This window comes from Charadrius vociferus, unplaced genomic scaffold, assembly GCF_000708025.1.
Source record: "Charadrius vociferus isolate BGI_N301 unplaced genomic scaffold, ASM70802v2 scaffold272, whole genome shotgun sequence".
Taxonomy (NCBI): domain Eukaryota; kingdom Metazoa; phylum Chordata; class Aves; order Charadriiformes; family Charadriidae; genus Charadrius; species Charadrius vociferus.
In genome coordinates this window covers 2,410,605-2,429,576 of record NW_009647421.1, presented here as the reverse complement: position 1 = coordinate 2,429,576, position 18,972 = coordinate 2,410,605, and positions in this window count along the sequence as shown.

The following is an 18,972-nucleotide window of genomic DNA, read 5'->3' as shown; positions in this document are numbered from 1 at the left end:
GAGGAGGGCCATAAAGATGATCCGAGGGCTGGAGCACCTCTCCTATGAAGGCAGGCTGAGATAGTTGGGGTTGTTTAACAGGGAGAAGAGAAGGCTCCAGGAAGACCTTATAGCAGCCTTCCAGTACTTAAAGGGGGCCTACAGGAAAGGTGGGGAGGGACCCTTTATCAGGGAGTGTAGCGATAAGATGAGGGGTAATGGTTTCAAACTGAAAGAGGGTAGATTTTGCTTAGGTATTAGGAGGAAATTCTTTACTGTGAGGGTGGTGAGACACTGGCACAGGTTGCCCAGAGAAGTTGTGGATGCCCCATCCCAGGCCAGGCTTGATGGGGATTTGAGCAACCTTGTCTAATGGAAGGTGTCCCTGCCCATGTTAGTGGGGTTGGAACTAGATGATCTTTAAGGTCCCTTCCAACCTAAACCATTCTATAATCTCTGTTATAGTGGTCATTTTCAAGGGAAAATATCCATACATACAGAATGAGCTGAATTCCAAACTCTGTTTATGGGCAAATTTTAAACCACTCTCTTAATTGGCTGATCACTTTCAACCAGATAAGTGTGTGATTTCTAGCTCAAGTCATGTGACAAAACACCACAAATTCAGTCTAGTGCTACTTAATTAAGGATGTTAAATTGCTGACATGCTTTCCTTATCTGGTCTAGTCATTTGAACATGGTTGAGGAGTTACTTTACTGAAGTATCAAAAAAACAAATAATACAAAATGCGAATTCCTAAAAATGTGTGAGTAGGGTTTTCATATTTTTCTTTTGTCTGTATTGTCAGAAATTTATTTTCAAGACCCTATTAGATTTTTAGATTTTATTACATAACAAAACTGTCTTCACTCACACATAAATAGATAATTTCCTAATGAATTATATGGATAATACCTAGTTAGATGATTTCCCAACAGATCTAAATGAAGTGTTAATAGCCAAGAGATTATCTTTTCTAGCCATACACAAAACAAAGGGCAAACCCAGCAACAGGATGTGCACATGGGCCAAGCAATAAGGGAACTGCATGCTTTAAAAAAGGATTATCACTAAGAAGGAGGAGATACTGAAATGCAAAGGGTATCCCAATCTGGAAAAAGAGATATTAAAAGTGATAGTCAGAAGTATTGTGAAAGAACTTCAGTCTGTCACTGTTCTAATTATTTTCTCATATCCAGACATAACTGAGGGTTTCTGAGCTGCTGCAAAACACAAAAAATCGAGTCTTAAGGTTTGCTTTACACATTTCCTTGGATTTTAGCCGTAACATCAGGTAGCATGACTACAGCATGTCTCAGAGATGACACAGTTTCAGAAGGGTGGTCAGGTTATTGCCATAGTCACCTGTCTCAGCCTCCGTACACAGACTGCTGAGCCATGAATGACTCAGACGAAGAACTCAAGAGAGTTGCACCACATCTTTTTAGGATGGCTGGCTTCAATTTGTGTTAAAACGCTATCCTGTTGAATACAGTACTCCAGGAATATCTGCACAAGCATCTCAGATATCTGTCCCCTGCAGGTGGAAAGAACAGGTGGAGGCAATAATTTCTCAGTCATACCAAGTTAAGTTGCTCTTGCATGAGAGTCAGAGCCATGAGTGAGATGGTTTTCTCCCTTTCTGATATCACACAGTGGTACCATTCAATGTACACATGTAAAATATGGTGCATATTTATTATTTTAAAAGAATTATTAAATTCTTATATAGACAATTTACATCTATTTACACATATTTCTAATTTCTATTTCATTAAAAATTGAAGACTTTTATTACTCAGCTAGTAGGGCACATACTTATATAAATGATTACAAGGAACATAACTATTCCTTTATACAATATTAATCATAACTGGCGCATAGTAGAAATGTAAAATTGATAAGATTTCATAGTATATATTAAGCAGGAGATGATATCCTTCTTTAGCGTAAGATATCATTTAAAAAAAAAATAATAATCAAACATTCTGAAGGGTTCACTGATGTTACAACTTTCAGAATCAAGTACAGAAAATGCAGTGATTAGAGATCCTTAGTGTCAGTCAGTTATTAATCAAAATTACCTATCTCTGGCTCAAAAGAAAAAGCAGGAATATTTGTACTTCCACAAAGCTGAAGGAGTCACAAAGCTGTAAAAGCTTCTCCACATTTAATGTAGGGGAATTAGCAAGTGCTGCTTCTGGCCTTTTCAAATCCCCCACTTCATTTGATTATCTCCCCTTCGTACCTTGAGGACATTCTCTGCTGTTAAAATTAGAAACTGAAGTGTTCTGAGAAGAGGAGCCAATGCCTTGCATTTGCATCTTGAAGGGATTGTGTGTTTGCTTATTCTGTGAAATACAATTTAGTTATAAGCAATGCTTCATGCACTTTAGTTAATGGTTTTTATGAGTCCTAAATAACCTTTCTAAGTCTTCCCTTGCTTGTCCTTGTAGCCTCTAGGGGACACTGCTACACATCAGGGAAAAAACGATTCAGAAAATTATGCTGTTTCAGCTGGTATGTATTAAATTTCTGATCACATATGAGAAAAGCAGGACATTTTTCCCTCAGATCCCATTGACCTTTGTGTTGTCTAGGTAGACTAACACAGGTCCTGTAAAGGAGGACATGGCTTTCAGAAGCAGCATGAACAGACCAGGCTGAGTGCCTACAATGATAAAGTGATGAACCGCATACATCATAGGCTCTGGTGCCAATTTCTTTTATTTCCATGAAGCTGCTTAATGAGATTTTTTCATGCATAAAATTATTTTTTGCCCTATTCTATCAGCTCTAGTGCTAAAGGATTTACTTACAATTTTGTCAGATTTTATTTATATTTGCAATAAAAGGGATCGGAGTCATAGTGAATACTTTCATTGATAATGATGGGAAACACAAAAGAACTAAGACAACTGCTGAGCCCATTTTTAGTTACGCTTAGAAAGCATGCATGAGATACTACTCAAATAAACATGTGTCAGTCCAGCCAGCCAAAGAAATCATATTTCCAAGGTATGGATTTTAAATGCCATCTAGTCAGCCATGGCAGCAGGAAAAGAAAAAAAAAAAAAAAAGTGTTAACAACCAGCTTCATTTCTTGTGCTCAAATATCACCTTTCTTATTCTCTTTGAAACTTATACTACTGTTCTCAACATGGCAATGGCAGGTGGCTCCTTTGGTTGGTTAAGCCAGTTACTCACATGCTTTGTCCCCTTTCAGTCTGAAAGAGACCTAAAGGGAACCATTGCCGCTGCAAGCAACTTACTGTAAGTGGTATTGCCCCTCACACTGCAGCTGGACACCTATTCCCTGTCTCCAGCCCAAAGGAATCTACAGTTGCAGACCGAGACTTTTTCAGACAAATGATAAATACCGAAAAGATGGAGTGGCAAGGCAGTGTGCTTTGTCAACATTAGGAAAAAATCATAATGAAGATTTTTGAGTCCTATTAATTGGTGTACAGTTAGAAAAATATTTTTTTCCCTTTCAATCAAAAAAAACCCCATGAAACATTAACACTGAGATATAAGGGATCCTAAAAACTGAGGAAGAAAGCAAACCTACAATCTTCTTGAAGTTACAAAGTCTGATGGTACTGGAGAAACTGCACACCAGAACAACCTCATCAGAGTGTACAGCAGAAAAAAGATGCTGTTCCCCCTAACATGTTTTCCTAATACAGAAAACATATCCATGATATCTTCATCAAAGTAGCACAATTAGCAATATGAGGGAGCAGGTGGCAGCAAAGGCTTCAGGCGGTTTTGTGAAAGGAAATGACCACAGGGCATGAAATTCAGCTGCACCCTGAGACCTTTCCCACGTTTCCCAGCCTTTGGCCAGGGATGACCTGTCAGATTGCCTTCTGTGGCAACCATATAATTTGTTACTTTGCCTCCTTTCCCTCAAAAATGTCCTGTCTTGTGGAACTTATTGGTAAGAAAAAAAAAAAAAAAAAAAAACCCAAACATATTTGATATTCCTCCAGACAAGGGCGCCAAAGGACTTTGATCAAATAAGTTAATCTTTGTTTATTTCAGGCAAAGAAGAAACACTCACTTTGGTTGAAAGCCAGATGTCATAACTAGAAAGTTTATTTTAGGATCAGTGGATACAATCTGAGGTGCTTAAGATTAAGCACAGGCACATGATAAGTTTGCTTTCTTTCCTCCTGCCTCCTAGTTGCCATTTTAGTATAATTACTGGAGGCAATATGTGAAAAAGTGAAAGCATAAAATGATCTAAATGCTTTGAATTAGACACAGGGTGCGGAGGAGGGGCAAGATCAAATTCCACCTACCTCCTCACAAATACACACAGTGCAAGGGCACCTGCACAGCACTGGTGCTTCTCCTTTTTGTGGTGGTGATGGATGATGTTCATGTGTCATGTCAAAGAACACGGTACACTGAGTACCATTGCTCATCCTCTTCCTCTCAACCAGGACCCATTGCGTGCCTGTGGTTTTGTCCCTGCTGCTCTCACTATAAGTAGGTGAATACATTTATGAATAAATTTTCTCAGAACAGAGAGACACTAGAACCCAAAAGCATGCACAACACCTGCTTTAAAAGGCTCATTTAGAGAAAATTACAGCAAATTATTTAAAAAAGTAACAGATGATTTAAATAGATGGGATTTTCTGTTCTTATTTTTGTAGTTAGAATAGAACCAATAAAAATGGACATTCTCCCAAGAATCCTGTTTCTGTGCAAATATGTCCAACAACCAATCCCCATGAAACAGAATTACATGATAAACACATCTCCAGATTTGCATGGAATGGAAATGCATGGAATGGTAACGATTGTAAAAGAAATTATCAGGCTCTTGAAGAATCCTAAAGGGCAACCCCCCTGTCTCTATGGTTATACCGTCCCATGGTGCAAGCCATTTCAAATCATGCCGAATCAGGTCAATGATGATGGAAAGAATTAATGGCTATATGAATAAAATAATGCCTTTAAATATCAAGTAAAAGAGTTAGCACTTTCTTAACAACCAAAATTCAGAAAGAAGAAAAAATATTCCGAACATCTACTGGACATAATTGTGTGATACCCATGAACACAAGTTTCCTAGGGAAAAAATTAAGGTTGGAAAAGGTTGTGTTTCTCATGTGCAGAAAAAATGTACCCTGAATCACTGCTTCAGCTGCTTGTAACCTGCCATGGAGACAGCCAGGTAATAAGCATTAACCTGCTGTGCATTCAGAATAAAACAAGCTCATCTGAAGACCAAACTTCTCTGTCCCATTGTGTAAGAAGTAGCACACCCACACCACAGTATGACATAAAGTTTAGTCTTTGATGTTTTTCAGCTACTCCCCCACAAACAGCGAGACAGATTTTGGTCAACAGAGCTCTGATCTGTATAAAATCACTAGTCACAGTTTCCTAACCAAACCCATCTCTCAATGACAGATACACCATGAAATATATTGCATTCTATGATATGACTTCAGTGCCACAAGAAGGGTGATGTGATTTGCAGAGAGCATAAAGGAGAACTATGAGAACAGATAACATCACAATAAAAATGTTTCCAGCTTTGCACTGAGCATTTCTTTCGTGATTGTAGAACTGTTTGATAAAATTTCATTAAATGAGATCATCAAAACAGAAATGTGAGGTTTCTGAATGTTACTGTGAATATTTTACAGACAGTGATATCCATTCAGCATGAAAAGCATGAGACATAGGTCAGACACAGATTATAAATACATTAAAGAAAAGTGGTTTAGAGATAAGACACAATTATATCCTCTTCTAACAGTGAAATTGATAAGCTGGGATGACATCACCTCCTGGAAAACCATCGTGTTTTGAAAGATACACCAAGATTTTCCTTGACTGCTGCACTGCAGTTGTTCCCTCATTGTTTTTCCTCAAGAACGTCTCCTTTGTAGGGCATCTTGGTGGGCAAAGAAAAGTTTCTGATGGATTTCATTCTTATTGGAATTCTTATTCCTAGCAGAGGTGACGAAACCTGGAGTAATCTTACACTTATTCCATAACAAGCATGTGTGGAAGCACAGTGATTTACAAGAATAACGAATGTCTTCTCTTTTCTATGTTGACAATGCTTATGGCAGCAGTTTGTATACATCTGTTTCTTACTGATATCTTACACCCCAAAAGGAAAAGGCTTCAGTGCCAAAATCACAGCAGATGTCAGTGGTGGCTTCTGCAAAGAGATGTAGTTATTCAGCATGATGGTAGCATAAATACATTGGAGCTTACGAGTTGGAGGGACAGAGCCACTAAGGCTAATGATTTTCGACATACAGCAATAAAACTTGATGGAATCTCATCTTGTTTGGACTAGGCCCAAGCCAAACACAGTACCCCTTGTTTGAGGGACTGAGACACCTGGAAATATACTCTGCGTATAAAATTGTTAATATAAGGTGGTAAACATCTTGGTAAAGGTCTGGGAATACGTTTCAGGCACAAGGCCAGCTGTATAACCTTTGCCTCTCACTTGCATGAAGAAAGAGCTATGTTCTAAATATTAGATCCCCAGAGAAGGAAGGAAAATTCTTTTTGAAAAGGTCAATAAAGTATGTTAATAGATTGTTCCACACTATTGGAGAGTTTATGCTGGTCAACATCAAAGTCAGCTGAATCGTAGAGAGATCAAGAACTAGGAGTTTGGGACATTTTTCCATGTTTGTGTGTGTGAGTACTTGCAGAAATATACCAGATATCCTGGAATCAGATTTAATGCAAATCAGGTGTAAAACACCCATTAACATGAACCCACATTAATATAAGTTTAGCTAGTTGTACATACAAAGCAGCATCGTCCAAAGTCGCAGAAATACATACATTTAATAACATTTTCTAGCTAAAAAGAATTCATACCTAAAAGTTATTAAAAATTAGTGTGCTTTAAAACTTAAGCTATTATATGTACATCCAAGTTAAATACTGATAGACCACTACCTCTCACACGTAGACAGAAACTTCAGCAATAACTATTTCTATCTGCATCATGCTTGTCTAAAGTAGACATAATAGAGTCTAATGATGACATCATGCACCTGGAAAGCAGGACTCTCAAGTCAATGATGCAGGTGGGAAAACAGCTTTGTCTGATACCTTCAGTCAATGATTAAATTTCTTGAGCCACCCCCAACAAAGAGGTTTTCAGATCTTCTCTTTGTTATCAAAACAGTATTACAGTTTATCTGTGTCAAAGATGGACTGACTCATATTATCCAGCTTTCTGCAAAACATCAAGTAAAAGAGATGACTCTGCATACTTTCTTCAGTCTCTGCAGGCAGCAAGGAAGAAACTGATGTAGAAACAGCATAGACCACTGCAGAGTGAGCCATAAAGGCAGGCTGGTGCACCGGACTCAGTGAGGCTAATGTCTGGAGCAACCAAAGCTAATGAAGAGCTTTTCCAGCAGCAAAGATCTTGCTGGAATAACTGAATTAAACTTTCCAAAGCTGCAACCAGGTTATACAGACGAGGCAATGGAGAAACTTCTCCCCAGAAATAATAGCGACTGGATTTTACCCTAATAAACAGTTCATTTGCATACCACATTTATTATAAAGGAGGAGATAAGGACATTAAGGGCACTTTATAACACTGGAGTAAATGACATTGGAATGATATTTGAGTGCACAAGGCCCTGGCTCTTGCCACACACTTTCTTTTGGTGGGCTACAAGCATGTGTCTGAAATACATTCTCAGGGTATTAATTATTTTCCCCATGAAATGTTGCATTTATACATTTACCTATTAATGTGTACATGTGTATAAACGTGTAGAGTAACATTTAAGTATTATGATTATATATAGAATAAACACACTACATTTTGAGCTTTTACTGCCTGCATTTTGAGCTTTTACTGCATGCATAAGAATATGATAGTTCAGTCATGATTTTTGCCCACATGCAATCAAAATCTCAATGTTTCCCATGCCAGGAACAGAGCAGCTTCTTATGCATAATATAATGCTGCTGTACCATCTTTCACATCTTTAGGAAGGCTACCAATAATGATACTGTATTTTCAGGGTCAAAGACTGTACTTGTTTAAGTATGCAAGATGTCAGAATACATGAATGAACAACGAAGGACATGTTTTAATTATCCTGCCAAAGTATATATGACAGAATTATTGTGATAGAGGTACACTTTTAAAGTAAAACTAAACCATTCCATTCCTGAAGACAGTGACTAAAGATGAAGGTGGATTTAAGCATTTTCTAACCAACCAACTTCATTATATAGTGCATCAAAAAGTGCGACTTCTGCTACATGAAAATTCAATGATGTGCTTAATTTACTGACTGCATCTTGTAAAGAAATCAAAAGGCAGGGATTCAGTTTTTTATTGGCAAATGTGTGACTCCAATCAGATCTCACTTTATCACCTCAAGCAAGAAATTTGACAGGGTCAGAGGATGTTAATGAGTATAGTGTGAGCACAGCCAATATTCCTGGAAGTGGGAATGATAAGAAGAGACTGAAAAGGTCATAAGTCTAAAAAAAAAAAAAAAATATCTAAAAATTACTACATTGTATTTTTCCTGAATTATCACAACAATTCAGTTAAATAACAACACAGAAATAAAAAATAAATAATAACTACATGCAGTTATTTATAACATTATAAACTATAGGTACAATTACTGACTGTACCAGTGGTACTTGAGATCAATACTGAGGAGAGTGAGGGCAAAATTTGGTTTATGTAGATTTCCATCACCAGAGCTAAAGAGTCAGTGTTACAGCAGATCAAGAAAAATATGTTTCTGATTAAAAAAGACAGAAGCCCAAACCATGTGAATTATATCAGACTGTGGTGCTGAAGACTATGAAATAAAACTACAGCCTACAGAGCGGTTATAATCTATTGTCATCAGCAGAGGCTCTACTGCAAGCACCAAAGATTTCTTGTAACACATTTTTTTTCCCATTTTCACACCCAACTATGAATCTTCTCAGCCTAACCATGGAATACTCAAATGAAAACACGTCTCTTTTGAAGTGAATACAGTGAAGCCTCAGTGGGATTGAGAAGTTTTCATGACACCCTTTTTTTCTGACTTTTCCTCTGTTAGTCTTTGCAAATGCTTAAAAAAAATAGTATTGGCCCACAGGAATACTCATTTTGATGCTCATACAGCCTTGGAATGCTTGGTAGCTCTCAACATATCTGCTTTCAGAAACTTAACTCCTTCCTAATAAGTTTTCTAATATACAGCAATTACCTCTTCATTGTGAGTTTTAGCTGGCTTCCATTTGTATCTTGCCATCTAGCCTTCATCTAGCTTCCACTATAGAAATGAAGAGAAAGGGAGAAGAAGCCTGAGAGAAATATTTAGGAGCCAGGAATTCTAACATAGTTCTGAGATTTGGAAAATGCAAACTGTTCCATCCATTTTTTTTCTACATATCTGAAGAATTTTCCTGCTACTGAATGAAACTCATCCCTTGAAAAAACAAAATTAATGAAGCTTTGTCATGATTAGCAAAAAGCTTTCCTATCCATAAATTATCTCTATATTTCTCTTCTCTTTTCCATGTTTTTAAATTCAGTATCAGTTCTCCCCTTCTCTCAGCTTCCAACATTTTTCTGTTCCGTGCTATTTCTCTACAATGACTTTTTTTTTTTTTTGGTATTAAGAGTTAGCATCTTAAAAAGACAGTTCCAAACACACACTGTGAAAGGGAACATATTTTCCTAAACACTCCGCTCAAAGTCATGGCACTTGATACACTGAGTAATGTTTCCTTTCAATTTAGCAAGTTGGAGTTATACAGTTAAAGCTTTTAGATGTACTGGAGAAGAAGGGAAAGGGTAAGAATCATCATCTTAATAAATCACACCAGGCACACCTTGCTTCCTGCCTAAGCGGAGATGATTTTCAAAAAACTGTAAGGCAAGGTTTAAATAAAAATGAGGAGTTGTTAAAAAAATCTTTCATTTACTTTGAGCCAGGTAGTGCATACTTTAAAAAAAAAAAAAAAGGCTATCTGAAATAGTCAAAAGATACATTTTTAAAAACAGTCTTTTATTTTAGGGATGTCCTACTGTGAAGAGAAAGCAAGACATTTGATTATCACTGGGGTAAAATCATGGAGTTTCATTCCCCTACTGACGAAGTGAAGTGCAAGAAAATTCGATGAGGAGGAGGGTGCTGCCTTCACAAACCTTAACTGAGTGCTGCAGTAGCAGTAGATAATGCATACAGCAGGGGAGAAGTGGGGGGTTTCTGAGAATACTAGGTCCTGTAGTAGAAAAGAGATATCTGGATACAGCAGCCATGAACTGCAGTGCACGGAGGTGGGGGTCCAGGTCATAGCAGCTATCAGGATATTACTGTATATGTCAATATAGCATAACACTGCTGGAAGTCAGAGGTTACTGATTCTCTTGTTATGAAATTGTACACTAGATGCATGCCGCCCCTCCACAGGGACAGCTAAATGCCATGAGCTTTCTGGCCTTTTTCCTTCCCACTGCCCTAGTAAGTTTGAAAAGCTTATTTTGCTCAAATTCTCACGTTTTAGTTTTGATAAACTTTTTTTCTTTTTTTTAATAGGAACCTTCTCAAAATGACACCACTCAAGTTCTCTCCCCTGCAAGGACTGTCTTGCTTTCTCTGCTGAATATTCTGTATACAGTTAGTTTTCTGCAGCTTGCTTCCTCATGAGACAAAACTCTGACAAAAAAAACCCTGGCCACTCATGAAGATTGTATGTTCATCATGATTTTATGTTTAAGGACCATTATTCTTTAACACAAGAGTAAAACAGGAAGAAAACTATCTTTTTCACATTAATCTTAGACTTTTTTTCAAATATCATAAAAATGAGAAAGGATATAAGTTCTGTCCTGTCACCAATGACACAAGTACTGCTTATTCTCAGGGCAACACTTTTGCTCGGTAGCTTCAGTCCTTAGTATTCAGATCAATAACTCAAAACAACAGCAGTGTCTTTGCTGCGGTTGAATGGAGTACCTCCCCGTCTTTGTGTCCATGTCTTATGACAGCAATTCTCTCTTTTTCTCAAATATGGGCAACTTCCTTATATGGATATGTATAGATAATATAATTGCACTGCATAAAATAAAGCAACCGAACAACTGAGCCAATGTAGTCAACTAAATAGCAAGACTCAGTTCGGTTTTATGTTGGTTTCCAGTTTCCATTAGAACAAAACACACTTGCAGCCCAGAAATGACAAACTATCTAAACATGGGATATGGAAACTTAAAGGCGCAAACACATTCCAGCAAATGGCCTCTGCCTACCAGTGAAACAAGAGGATGCACTCATTCAGTATACTTATGAAGAATTACAAGTTTTAAAAACTATCTCTGGTGAGTGTTGCCCAGGTAAGGGTAGCTGGCAATACGTTTTTCTAGGATTGGTTTCTCCAGATGGGAAAGCATTATCTGAGGCTCCAAATTGAACCTCACATATTTTCACGCCAACTTGGGATGAATTTGAATACAGGGTTGCAATTTTTGTCTCAGTATCAAAGAATACAATTTCAGTTCTTCCTCAGGGAAATACAGAAAAAGCTATCAGAACTGAATTTCTCTCTCCTTACACAGATCAGTCCACCAAACTGCTTAAAGAAAGAAAACTGAGATAAAAGAGTGAGCTACTGGGATTGTCATTCTGCATCAAGTTCAAGTTTGTCCTGCTTAGGTTTTCTTATTTAAATGACAACACACTAGCCATAGCCAAGGTTCCTCTCTCAGATTATACACATTTAATTTCTTCTCCACAGAAGAACATGTCTTCACTTTCTAAATAGTCACCATGATTCATCAATTTCCAGGCCAGAGTACCAGCAATAGACAAGATCCGTCTGAAGAATTCCAAGGACCTGTATCACAGAGGGCAAGGAGAGAAAACTTGATATCTACTTACTGATCCTTTCCAAAAGAATATATCAGAAAACAGCATTACATGAAATTTACAAGACAACAAACAATCAGTGCCTGAAGGATGGATGCTCCATAGAAAACTGAAGAGTAATACACCAGTAAAAGGTTTAACTTCTCAAACATTTCATTCAATATAGTAGTTTTTCCTAAGCCTACTTAATAAATTTTATTTTTGCCCAAGAACCTCTTATCGTTACTGTTTCTCTTACTGTCAAAATCGTATGAAGACTTACCAATTGATATCAGAACCTGCATTTTCATATCTAAGGTTATTCTTCTACTGCCACATTTATATTATTCCTCGGCAAAAATAAATGGCTTGCACAAACAAACCAGCTTTCTCATGCAGTCATGGCTGCATTTCAGTGTCATAACTGACCCTGCGGGCAGCTACTTGAGTTTCACTGCAGTGTCTGTCTTAGCTTTGAATCTCAGTTGCAGAAGGACCTTTGAGTCCCATCTTGAAGTAGCAGCGACAACTGAAGACAGCAACAGAGCTTTCCACATCTCATCCTTCTCTACTTCAACCAGCGAGAAATATTTGTGAGCAATGCATCTACAAAGATTTGAATACTTGGCTCTACAGCTGAAATTTGTTTTTGCAATCCTTACTTTCAACAGAGGCTCTACCTTGGGTAAAAACACCTCTTTAGCAGTTAGGGAGGCAAAAGAGCCTGGGAAAAAAGAGAAATGCAGGGGGTGGCCAGATAGGTTTTTAGAGACGGGTTCTATGCAGTCATGACAAATAGCCGATGGAACAGAACATTAATTACGTATTAGCAATGGAGCTGCTCTGCTGCTTTTGTGAAAAGATGGAGATCTGCTGGCAGCGCAGCAGAAAGAGCCTCCGCAGAACTTTTAGTGTGTTCTTCATCATTGTCATCATAGTCCTCTGAAGGTTCACACCCTTCAAAACAACATCAGCACGAGTTCTTCCTCTCCCACAGATCTCTGCTTACAACCTATCATAGCATATCAGCCCAGATGTTTCAATTATAACCAGCATCCCCATATCTCAAAATGTTTTCTTATTTTTAATCCACTAGAGGATTTTGGGGACATTATAACAATATCTGAAATTCTTACAATATATTTTCAAACACAGTGCTTATCATTGTTGGCAGCAAAAGATAAGAAATAGGTGTTCAGGTATAGCAAAGTATTTTTCAAATTTTAGCCTGATCTTGGTCTGTTTGCTCAGGTGATGTGCAAATTTTATAACAAGGAAAAATATCCTGCTCTACATCCATTTTCCTAACAACTATGAACAGCCAAGGACTCTGACAAAAAACACGGTTAATCTCTGATGAGTTCAGACTACTGAAAAGCTCATAATACCTTCTTTCCAACATGGTAGACATTTACACTGGAGGTAAGAGAGGTGGTAAGATGCTTGTAGCAGGCTTTATTTGTGCTTGCCTTTTTTAATGGCTTTGGTCACACCAATAAAATTTAAAAATCCACTACACTCTTTGGACAGCAATAGTTTAAAACAACAATTAAATGAGTTGGCATATTTATGAGACACTCGGTGCTATCTTGTTGAATATAAGTTAACATTAGCATTCATACATAAACAAAACAGAGAGAGGATAACATTAGCCTTCCAAATGATGCAGTGATTTTTATATGTAATGTCAAGCTTGAATAGGTATTTCTTTTAACTCTCTCAATTGCATTAACACTGTAAGTTGTAATCTAACCGTATTTTTTGTTAGAACAGGAATATCTTGTTTATATAAAAATAAGTTATTTGTAACTTCTATATCCAAAATCTCAGTGACCATCCACGTATACTTAGTACCGTGTAAATGTTCTTAGTTGTTTTAAAATATTTGGTTGCATATTTATGTAATGTCCCTATAACAAAAGGGAATCAGTTATATTGTATTTAAACTACCCTTGTAGCACCAAAACCTGTTATTTAAAACACAGGCTCATTTCTCATTAATGTCTTCATTCTCCCTCCACAGAAATGAAAAACCTATGAAAGACTGGCATTTGCCTGCTTAGCTTAAAAATTGAATGCCTATTAAATTAATCCAAACGGAAAACAGAAAATCCAGGCTCTAATATACAAGTCAGTTTTATGCAACCAAAACTGTGTTAATCTCAACTGCATCTTCTGATGGTCTGATGCAATCTTCTGTCCCTACTTACTTAATATCTTGGGTGTTCCTAATAACACAGCTGCAAGCATTGCAAGATTTTTCATATTTTACTTCAGACTTCAACAAATGAACTTGCCTCGGGTATTCACTCTCTGAAAGTTTCTTCCTGAGGTTAGTCAGAGAAGTAACAGCATGTTCACACTGAGTGCAAGCACTAAAGGCATATTCTTAGACTGCAATGGAGCCTCACCTAGAGAAACTTGAGTAATTCATTGGGAAAACCAGGATAATTCATCCTAAAGCAAGCCTGCTTAGGTCAGTTTGGGGATCCTAGCAATGCATGTCATTACTCAGGGCTAGCACACCATGAGACTACCAACATATTTCATACAACTGTTGGACATCAGGTGATGACAGTGATTCTGAGTCACCCACTCATTAAATCAGAATAAAAAACCCACAAAAGGTGGGGGTTTTGCAATTGAAACTGATGCTGTGGCATGTTTTACCCTGTGCAGAACTCGGGAGAGTTTCAACCACTTCTAAAAGGGTCAGACACAGAGTCCATTTATCAGTGTGTTTGAGCATGATCAGAAGCAGACTGGAAAACCAATCAACAAAACAAGTCTTTAATATAATGACATGTGTTTTCCACATTGAAAATATGGCCCCCAAAAAATGCAGATCAGAAATATGTGAACGCAATTATGCATTACAGAAAAGAACATACAGTATCATAAACTGAAGGCTTACTGCTCTTCTCTCTGCAGTCATCATGCAGTAAATATAAGAGTTCTGAAACTTTGCCAAGTTTTATCTCTAATATAATACAATCTGCCAGTGGAGTCAAATTAAATTTTAAGAAAAGATCAGGAGCAATACGTAATTAAATCTTTCATCTTGAGGACCACACTTTACACCACAAGTTCTCATGTCAAATCTCCTAGGGTAAAAATGAGCTCTCTATAGGGATCTTCACTTAAATTTTTTTCATTTGTTCTTTGTTGAAACTTCTAAAACCAAAATCAACATAAGGCAACTATCATCAGACAAAAATAGAAATCTTTCATTAGCAAATGAAACATACAATGAATGTAATAGTATTCATTTGACTAGATGTTCCATGGAAAATTCCTGTCACAATCTGTACAGCCATTAGTTGCAGACTCATGTACCACACTCAGACTTGCCCGTACACTTTTAAAATATTTGCGTGTATCAAACCCACAAGCAATGAACAACAACAACAACAAAGGACTTCTGGCTAAGGAACCTATTGGCGATTACATTGAAATTACTTCAATACCTTTCCTTGCTATACGTTGAGGTATGTCAAAACTCAGTTACAGGATGGAATCTGTGGTACTATGCTGCATCCAGCTGTGTACAACTGCCACTGGGGCTGGTGCTCAGAGAAGCTCTGATGGACCCACATCCGCCATCACCTGTGCCGTGAATATGACACAGCTCACACATGTGTGCCTGCCATACCACTAAACACACCAGAAATGCATTCTTATTACAGAATCCAGCACATGGGACAAACTTTAAGATACTGACCAATTTACAGATTTTGGCTTTGTCTAGCTAGGCAGGTCTCTCAGATTAAGAGAGACTTATAAGGCTTCTTTGCAACTCTCATTTATCAGCATCTTCTACTTATACCTACAGCGTTTGGTGAAAGGTAATAAACTCTGGAATCTTTACAGAACTTGGTTCCTATTATAAAAAAAAGTAATGGTCACTGCTATAATACAAGTAAATAAGAGCTGGCATTAGCTCATCCAATGCTTTCTCAACAAGAAATGCCATTTCTTCGTATAGATACACTTTCTAAAATGTAGTAATAGGATTTTACCTTTTAAAATAGCCTTTCTCACTTAGTATTGCACAAGCATAGCAATTATAACAAAGCAACATAGCATCACATTACTGACAATAAAATTTTATTCATTACCTTTATTGTCACATGTAGGAGGAATAACAAAATGCATGACATATAAAAAAGATTTTAAAAATGCAAATCTAGGCAATCCAAAGTTGCTACTAATGGCAACTCTAATTTTATCCACTTATATAAATACATTAACATAATAAGGTGTCATGAGGTACAAGACAGGGTGACACTGTGGCATTGTGCTAACACAGCCCAGCACAATAATGCCAATTCACACTTGTTTAAAGCTGACATTTATGAGATAGATGCAATTCTTCTCTCAACCACATTGCTTCAACACCATCCCCTCTCCTGTCTCCACCACTACTTGATACATGCCTACCAACCTATGTGACCTGGGAAAATGAAATGTGCTGCTCAGATACCTGCTCAAATAACATTGCTAATCAGCAGAAAAGCATATCAGAAAATAGCCTGGAAAAAAAACAGTAACACACTTCAAGTGCAAGAAAGATACCTTACCATGTTGTAGCTCTGTGTGATATATATGGCACAGGCAGCTCAAAGAAGTAGCACGTGAAATGTAGGAGGCCTCTCCATGCTTCCCCAGAACAGCAACACAAGAGGAGTTACCCCTTTGACTCCTAATGCCAGTGACAACACGAGGAAAGGTGTCCATTTGACCTGTCCGCATAACAGGGAATGTTTGGATTGGATATTAGGAAAAATTTCTTGATTGAAAGTGTTATCAAGCATTGGAACAGGCTGCCCAGGGAAGTGGTTGATTTGCCATCCCTGGAGGTATTTAAAAGGCTTGTAGATGTGGTGCTTAGGGGCATGGTTTAGTGGTGGATTTGGCAATGTGAGGTTAACGGTTGGACTCGATGATCTTAAAGGACTTTTCCAACCTAAATGATTCTATGACACTATGATGACTGTACACAGTAGCCCTTCCCAGCATGACTTAACATAACTTGTTATCACTTCCAGGTCCTTTGAAAAGGAAGGAAGATGAGTTTGTGTGATGCAGCATCTGAGACTGAATTTTTAATCAGTTGGATAAAAGTACTGAGAAAGTCAGATTGTACTGACATGAGGTCTGAAACACGTTACTCAGATCACTGGAACTCCTTTCAGAGAAAAGATTCAAAGCCAAGTAAACAGTGGTAGCACATGTTAGCCCACAGGTAACTTCACTCATTGTAGTGTAGTAGTAGTAGTAGTAGTAGTAGAAATAATAGTAGTAGTAATAATAATAGTAATAACAACAACAACAATAAGAATAAGAATAGTAAAAACTAAGGTTTGGTAATTAAATAATTTGTATCTCTGTTTATAAAGAAGAAAAATTATAAATACCCTAATTTAGAAAACACTGCCTCAGTACTCATTTGTCAGTTAAAACATGGGTGACAGCCTCAAGCTACTGTTCACAGCATGTGGAGTTTTCCATTTTTAGTTAATTATAAATAAATCAAATTACTGCATGAGTTTTTACAGTCTCAAAGACAAAGATATATTGAAATTGGACTTAAATCCCCTGTCAGTACAGCTAGTGATAGTTATAATGACTATAGTTAGCAAGATCTCAGTCTAATACTGTCCATGTGACTATTGTACATTTTAGTGATAAAACTGCTTTGTGTTACACATGCAGCACAGGATGGTATTAAATCACCTGCAACATAAATAATGAGGAAATCACCTTAAAGATGATGGGGAGCATTGCCTCCTGGTGAAAGCTGATAAAACACGCCTTCCTGATGGAAGAAGGAAAAAGGTGTTACCAGGCATATTGTGGAGAGGGAGATACCATACTCTGAAGCACGTTACTGTTAAAGTTATAACGCACACAAATATCCCAGTGGTATAAGATCTGCTGCATGCACCAGTGTTAAATGTTGTAGCAAGCCCATATTAATAAAATTTTCACAAAGGCCAGGGAACTGGGAAGCAGGCTGGTATTCAACAGCTCCTTCCAAAATAAACAGTAATCGAAAGACTGGGTATTAGAATTAAATTAAATATTATTCAAATAAACTGAAATTAAATGTTATTCAAATTAAACTGATTACATATATTAAAAATATAAAATGGAATTGTCAAATATTGGAATAAAAATACCACCAACAACGTATAAACCAAAAGCTTTGTTAACTCTGCTAACTGTGAACAAAGTTTGTAAAGTACGCATGAAATCCTAACACACTACCAACCTAAAGGAGAGAAATTCTAAAACTTCACATTTCAGATCTTCAGATTCAAGTAATTTTCTAAAGACTTTCTCTTCTAAATCATTCAGTGAATTGTGCCTATAGTTTTTAAGAAAGGGAAACTCCTTTGATAACAGAAAAATATGATGATACTGAGGTTAAACTTCTTACACGAAAGAGGAGAACCAGGGCAAGACTGTCCTGTACATTGCTTGCTATTTCACCTCTCTCTGTTCTATACACTCCAGTCCAATTCCAATGTCATTTTCAGACGACTTAGGGATTACAAATACACTATTTGATGCCTTTATTCAAGTGCCTCTTATCTGCAACACCCTGGGAACTCCTGAAATGCCCCTGAAACACCATGCTAAGCATTTGTTTAGGAGGAGACTTTCTTCTTAAGATCTGAGACATGAGTTTCCATCCAAGGAAGTGCATAGTGCTGTGAATGAGTCTCTGAGAAATCAGAAGTCATGGTCTGAAGCAGTACGCTTTTGACTGCTGCTGTCTTTCTTCATACTGTGCAAATTTCTCTGTCGTGGTTCTGTGTCTCTTTCAATAGACGGTATAGAGCCTACAGTACCTGAAGTAACCATAAATGCTACTGACTTTCATCACCTAATGGCATTGAAAAGCACACAGTTTTGGTACTGGAAACCATGCCTCCTTCTACAGAATAATGAAAATGCACCTGAAGCCACTAAAAGCAAGAAACTTAACATAGCAGGAAAGCAAGCAAATAGAAAATAAATAATATTTTTCTTTGAAGTAGAAAAGACTCTGCAGTTTCTATTCTTCTCATATTCTCTACATTCGACATTTTTTCTCTTTCC